Consider the following 7,303-nt stretch of genomic DNA (forward strand, 5'->3'; position numbering starts at 1 on the left):
TGGAGTTCTCTTTGACATTGCAGTTTGTGCACCCTGCCCCGTGCAGTGTGAGAAATCAGAGGCAACAGAGGCTGTTGGAAGTGCCCCCAGACAGGGGTTCTGGCCCTAAATCTCATTTACATCTCTTCTCCCTCTGCTTTACATATAGCTCAAGAGTTGCAAAGTATCACACTGTGCTATGTTCACGCAAAGATGGTGGAACCACCTCTTGTCCCTAGTCCAGGCAAGGGAACCTGTCTTAGGTGTTTTGAGTGTTGAATTTGAGGAGACACTGGCTGGAGAGTGCCCAGAGAGTTTCAGCCCTACAGACAGAACTGCTTTGATCTTGCACTGGAAGATCACATCGAGAGCTATGGAGAGAGCTTCTCTGAGGATCAGAGAATTCTAGACTATTCCCAGAATTCTCATAAAAAACAATTTTAATTGGCATGAAAAAATAAAAGAAAACAGGCTTAGACATTTTGTGGCATATTTAACATTTTTGCATTTATCAAAATAACACTTTCAGTACACACAAACAATCCAACTGTGTCTGTTTTTTTTTTTTTTTAAATCAGGATATAGTTCCTAAAATATATTGGTGCATGGAGGATGAAGTAGTATGGTTTTATGATGGGGTATATGTGGAATGATCATTCCTCTTACTTGCCTGGGACAGTCCTGATTTACACCTGCTGCCCTAGCATCATCATTAGTAACACTCAAAAATGTCGTAGTTTGGATGACAAATTGTTTGGCCAATTTAGGAATGCATTTAAACCTGTGCACTGAATGCATTTTTTCCATACTCTGCAAGCGGTTCAGTGACTACGTGAGGCCTATTCACAGAAACATGGAAAAGCTTGGTAGGAGGCAACATGGAGATGGGATTTTGGGAAGGAAACTGGATATCATCTATACTGAGAGGACACTGGATATTGTGCTGAATGGATGTGAGGTGCTGGACCGTCTGTGTCCAGAAGATGGGTGATGAGACCCTCCCAATGCCTGCATTTGTTTTAGACTTGGTTTTTTCCATACCACAGGCCCATGTAATATTTCAGCTGATCCTCCAAATCTACTATGAGGTAGGCAGGTCCTGAAACATTGTTCCTGGTTTATCCTTGATGGAAAAAAAAAAAAAAATCAGGTCAATAGGAAATACACAAATGTACCCCTGTGGTGAGAGGCAGAACGGGTTCAAATTCAGAGTGCTTCCCCCACTGAGGTACATAAAGGAAAAATTACCCGATGCTTAAGCTCATGTTGTTAATGCTTGGAGAAGGTTGTGACACAGGTGCCCACTGTGACACTTGCCATGACCAGAGACACACTTGAATGCTGGACCTTGAGGAACCAGATTTCCAGCCAGATTCTGCCCTTTTCTGAGATCACATGCAATCTAGAATGTTTCTCAGAACCTGTCTTTCATCGCTTGCATCATTTGGAAGGATAGAAATTCTTACTCTGGCTGTGGTCTAGTTGTATCAAATGAGATTAGCGTAACGTGCCTCAGGCACATTGTGCAGGAGGCACCAAACAATCCATTTCTTCCTTAAAGTACATGTAAAAATACTTATGTTTTTAGTGTATCTTTAAATTCCAGGTGTGATTTTTTAGGACGGAGACAAGACACTTGAGGCTATACCACATTTTTGTGAGTTAAGTCCCTTCTAACCTTAGGGACCCAGTTAAACCAGCAGCCGAATTTGCTGGCAGATAATAATGCATGAGTCCCATCCCCACTCCTTATAAACACTGAATAAATCTGAAATCCCCAACCACTGGAAAGAAATTTAATATTTAAAGGTAATTTGACCTGTACATGTGTGTACCATGAATATTTAATGAAACCTATAGCAAATGTATTTATATAGCATTAATCTGAGGATATTTATTTCTTATTCATTTTCTAGAATATTTCCTCAGCAAATGTGAAGTTTCCCGGTGCAAAAATGCTCAGTTCTAAAGGTGTCTGAAACATTTTGGAGTAGAGCTATTTCTTTTCCTGCTACAACTGTCCATGCTACCTCTCTCTGCCCCCTTAAAAACAAGACCTAGTCTAAGTGGACAAAATGTATCCCAAAGACATGGCCACAGGGTTACTCCTGCATGTCATTCTTTGGACTCTTCATTCTACTTTATATAATCTTTACAGATATAGGAAATAGAAAAGTCAAGTCCATTTTTTTCACTTTCCTTTGATAGAGATAATTTCATTCCTTTATACTACTTCAACATGTTATTGCTCTCAATTGAGATGGTATGCGTGATTCGATGTAGTTGATAGTTTATATAATTCAGTGATTTATTTATTTATTTACTTACTTATATTTTGCATAGGTTAGGGTACCTTCATGGAATGAAGGAGTTTTTCTCTGATGTAGCTTCAACTTTGGGATTTTTTTTTTTAAAGAAAACCAAATGGACAAATAACATCAACAATAAAAACACCCAACAAAAGGTGCAACTGGGCATTATTTCGTTATGTTTAACTAAATCAGATGTGGTAGATTTGAAGGGAGAAGATACCAGGTGCTCCTTGATCACTTTTTATAACTTAAAACCCCAACATGTTTGAAAAGGAAAAATTACAGAAAAATGAGTATCAAGTATTTTCTGATCCTGGCGGGTAACTCTACAAGCTGGAAAAAAAGCAGTCTAGCCCACTGGTCAAGGGTACTGAGCAGAGCTTCCGAGAAAGTTCATGCTGACACTAAGTGAGTCACATCACAAACTTTTTCCATGTCTTGAATTGTTTCCTTTATTTTTTTTTAACCAGGTTCCTCTTTAAAATGTTGCTCCAGTAGGGAAAACAATACCAATATTAATAATCAGTATACTCTTTTAACATGAGTAAGATGTCATGTTTTGCTATCTAATGGAAGGAAAATAAAACTTAAGTATTTTCGGTATTTAAAAGCACAGAAGTCTGAAGGAATGTCTTCCAACACTGTGTTTTTAAGAATTGTAGCCCAGAGGAATCAATAATGTATTCCCTCTACAAGAAGTGTTTATAGTTAACCTGGAAGTTAAATTCACATGTGACTTCATTCTAATAGTCACGAAGCTCTGCCCTGACTTTCCCTGACCTTCACAGTCCACTGCATCTTAGCCATTAAGCTTGGAGATGCATTGCTTGCTGCTTAAGAATGTTTCGAAAGCTCGGGGTTGTACCTACTTGTCATAAGTGTCTTTGTGTCTTAAGAGACACCCCCCCTTTTCCTTTACCAATGGGGATGGTCAGTGTGTGATGTAGTCAGTGGCCGTATCCATTAGTATGGCCATAGGCTTTGAGACCTGGTGGAAACTGTGGAAAAGAACAACAGCCAGTACTTAAGGCTGAGTTCGGCTCCATCTGCTGTTACCCTCCCTGGGCTTACCATAGTGTGATCCAATACACATGCACAGATATATAATGGAAACAAAACTTTCACAAAATATTTACTCTTACTGCATGCAATTATAAGATGGCATTTTCTGTTCCAGTCTATCCCATTTCCTTGAAGAAAAAAAAAATATGGGTCATGATCCTCTAAATTGATTTCTCAGCCCTCTAGCAAATCATGATCTGCAGAGTGAAAAGCACTGACCTCAGCAGTAGGCAAGTCACATCACACAGAGTATTTGAGCAAGTGTGTGTTTTTTGAATAACACTGTTTTTACAGTGTTTTTTGTTTTGTTTTGTTTGTTTGTTTTTACAAAGCCCATGTGTGTGTAGCCTTTCTCTGCTGTATTATCTTTGGTAATCTCTTATCTGTAGCCCAGCACACAGCATCTTTCAGTTTTAATGCACAACAGAAATTTGTAACAGCCTCGGAGAATCTGAGAGTGGAAGCTGTACGTGATGAGGGGATGTAGTGACCTTGAAGCATGGGTAGAGTGGCCAGGTAACATACAAAACAAGAGACATACATATGAGACAAGGCCCCAGTTAAATTTGAATTTTAGATAAATAATGCATATCTTTTTAGTATAAGTTTGTCCCAAATATTGCATGGGATATACTTTACACCAGAAAAATTATTTGTTGCTTATCTTGAATGAAAATTTCATTGGGCATCCTGTATTTTTATTTGCTAAATACAACTACTCTCAATCCTAAGAACTATGTTTTCCACTTGTAGTTAGCTAATTGAGTTGAAATTGTGTTTCATTTGTAAAATGTGAAAATTGATTTGGTAAGCATTAAGGTCCCATCTAGGGACTTAATTTTCTTGATTTTGAGATACGAGATTTGGGATGTATAGTAGTAAAGAACTCTGGATAGTGAATGAATAATGTTGGAGAAAATAATTTTAGTTTTTGTATTTATGTGGCAGTTGAACCACATGAGCATATATTTAAGTTCTGAACACTTAGATAATGTCTTTCTTGGGGTGCCTGGGTGGCTCAGTTGGTTAAGCAGCTCAGGTCATGATCTTAAGATCTTGAGATGGAGTGCCATGTAGGGCTCCTTGCTGAGTGTAAAGCCTGCTTGAGATTCTCTCTCTCTCTCTCAAAAAAACAAAACAAAACAAAAACCACACACAAAAAAAAACAAAAAATAAGTAATAAATAAATTATACAAAGTAGTCCTAAGATAGAAAAAGAACAATGTGTGGTGTTGGGCTATTTTGTTCACTGTGTATCTCAATAAGCATGTGCCTTGGAGAAAATGGGTGAAGAATCCTATAAAGCTTATGTTTTCTTAATAAGATCTCAAAAGGAGACCTTGCTAGCTCCAGCAGCCATGGATTGTGCCTCTGAGAACTTCCTTCAAGGAAGACTTCGCCATTCAGTGGCAAGGAACACAGCTTTTATTTACAGCCCCTTCAGGGTGCTGGCTTCAGGGAAGTGTTGGAACATAGGAATAGGTGAGGAGAGTGGCTCCTTAGGTTTGGATATGGGATTTAACACCAAAGGATGAGGCAAACTTTTGGGAAATTGGCTTTTAGAAGCCTGGAGAAAGAGATGAACTTCACACTGAGTGAAGTTGCAAAGTTGCGCAGTTGCGGTAGGTGGTAGAGAAAGGGACTTAAAAGCTCAGCCAAGTGGCTATGCTGGAGAATATGTAAGACCATATCCCACAGCAAGGCCCAGAGCATTCAGGATTCACAAGGCTGCTGTACATGTGCTAGTGAGAAAGGTACCTGCTATCAACTTCAGTGTGGACTCTCCTCTCAGGGCTGACATGAAGCTTGTTCACTGAGAGCAGTGGAAATGGTAGAGTCCCAATCACCTGATACCAAGTGGTACATAACCCTGAGGATGCAGGGATGGTTGTGTAGTGACAGATCCCGGTGGTAACCAAGGGCCCCTGTCTCACACATAATTGTGGATATTGTTAATTGGATAAAATAGGGACAGTCTCCTATAGTTGAAATGAATGGGCAGCCAATGAGGGTACTGCTTAATACGCATCATCAAAATGACAAATTTCACACAACTGGGAACATAATCTTGATCTATCTTCTGTTATCTTTGAGCCATTCCTGCTATAGGAAAAAGATCTGCCCCAGGTGCAGGCTGCAGTGAAAGCATTCCTGCCACTTGGGCCACACAGTCAGGTGTCAGTAGTGAAAAGTCATTCAGAGAAAAAGTCATGACCAATCCCAGTGGGAGAATCACAGAGCAGGGGGCACTGGTGAACTACAATGGGGACCTGTCATTTGCAGTGAAGAATTAAACATTAATATCTACTATTGTGTCCTGGAAGAGACAAAATGTTTGAGAACAAGTACCCATGTATCCAGAACTTCCATCATGATCTGGGTTCTGTCAGAGTTGTATCTTCATCAGACAGGGAGCCCAGGATTCTATCATAACATGGAAATAGGACACCTGAGGTAGTGCTGAAGCAGAACCAGAGAGTACACATCAGCTTCAGGAGAGCCCAGTGTCTCTATCTCAACTCTTACTGATGGCTGTATGGAGGATCCTATGAGATAAGCTGAAGGAGGAAACAAACCCCCAAAATTACTGTAAGAGAGGTCATCTTGGTACATGTGCGTAAGCCAAAAAGGAAGTTTGGCTGCATTATGGCCACAGTAAAGCGTGGCTTGAAAGGCACAGGTGAGCTAAGTAATTCCCATGGGTAGAGCTTGGAGCAGTTTATTTGATTGGGCACTTGGCATGGCAGGAAAAGTAGCCTGAGCTGACACTATGTATAGATTTGTGGGCAGTGCCAAAAAGCCTGACCCAGCAGCTAAGGGGCTGGTATAGAAAAAAGATTTCAAGATCAGAAACAAAGAGATATGCAAACTAAAGAAAAACCACGAGAAACTCTTAGAACCACAACGTGGAATCATCTATAAGAAGGAAGAAGGTGAAACTAATCCAAGAATTGCTGATGGAGACAAGATCCAATGTGATAGGGGCTGGGAGGTGGGGTCACAGAATGCCAGATCTTAAAATCCAAAGAGCTTCAATCACTGGGGAAGACATGGACATAGGGAAAAAATACTACTCCACAGAAAAATCTATCACCATAAACATGGCTACTAGTGCAACAAAGTAAAACCACTTTAATATATTTGAATAATCAGAGGGAGATTCTGAAAAAATTCGAAAAGTGTCAGGAAGAGTAAGTGGAAATTAAAGGTACAAGATCCATTAGTATAAACTTAACTGTCATTATTTACTGTGTTGTCATTATTATTTTATTGTATTAAAATAAATTTTTGATGGCTTTTGAGGACTTATTCCAGTTTTATTTTTCAAGTCAAATTATAAATTTCTTTAATTGTCAAGTTTTTCACTGTGGGAGGTTTCTGTAAATTAATCCTCATTGTTGGGGGAAAAATATCAAACCCAAAACTTTCTAGTAACAGTGGAAATTATAGGTTGGAAATATATGACTTCAATATGAAAGCCTCCTTTACACTGAAAAAAGTCTTTTTGAGCTCACTTTAATGTTACTTCTTCAGGCAATATAATCTCTCTTCTCTACCTTTACCCACAGGTTTGTTTTCTGATATTATAACCATGATTATTAGGATCTCTAAATCATTTACAGTATCTTATAGCTTTCTCAGATTGTGAAACACAAGCACCCATATTAGTGTGGCTGGATTTGGTCACTAATTATTGAAATGAAAGGCTATCCCTGTAGTTTTTATGTCTTTCTGTTCACGTGCTTCCTTTATTTTTGAAACTAATTTTTCTTATCCTAAAAAAGTACTATATGTTCTTTGTAGACATCTTCAAAAATGCCTATGTGCAATTTAAAAGTTTTGAAATTTCTGAATTACCTTTAATGTCAGCACTAAGAGATCATTGATGACAAACACTGCTTCTCCTTCCATAAATCCTCACTGTGTTTTCTTCTAGATAATGGAGGAGA

At 38.9% G+C, this 7,303-nt stretch overlaps 1 long non-coding RNA gene across 1 annotated transcript; it reads right to left on the bottom strand.

The window, feature by feature from the left end:
- Positions 1–468: 468 nt before the first annotated feature.
- On the bottom strand, positions 469–1,365 carry LOC111095368. Its single transcript, XR_005356354.1, has 2 exons — positions 1,228–1,365; positions 469–1,102 (listed from the first exon to the last, which is right to left on the bottom strand). It is a non-coding gene; the product is annotated as an uncharacterized LOC111095368 (long non-coding RNA).
- Between the last annotated feature and the right edge of the window lie 5,938 nt (positions 1,366–7,303).

Source organism: Canis lupus, chromosome 3 (assembly GCF_011100685.1).
Source record: "Canis lupus familiaris isolate Mischka breed German Shepherd chromosome 3, alternate assembly UU_Cfam_GSD_1.0, whole genome shotgun sequence".
In the NCBI taxonomy this organism is placed as follows: domain Eukaryota; kingdom Metazoa; phylum Chordata; class Mammalia; order Carnivora; family Canidae; genus Canis; species Canis lupus.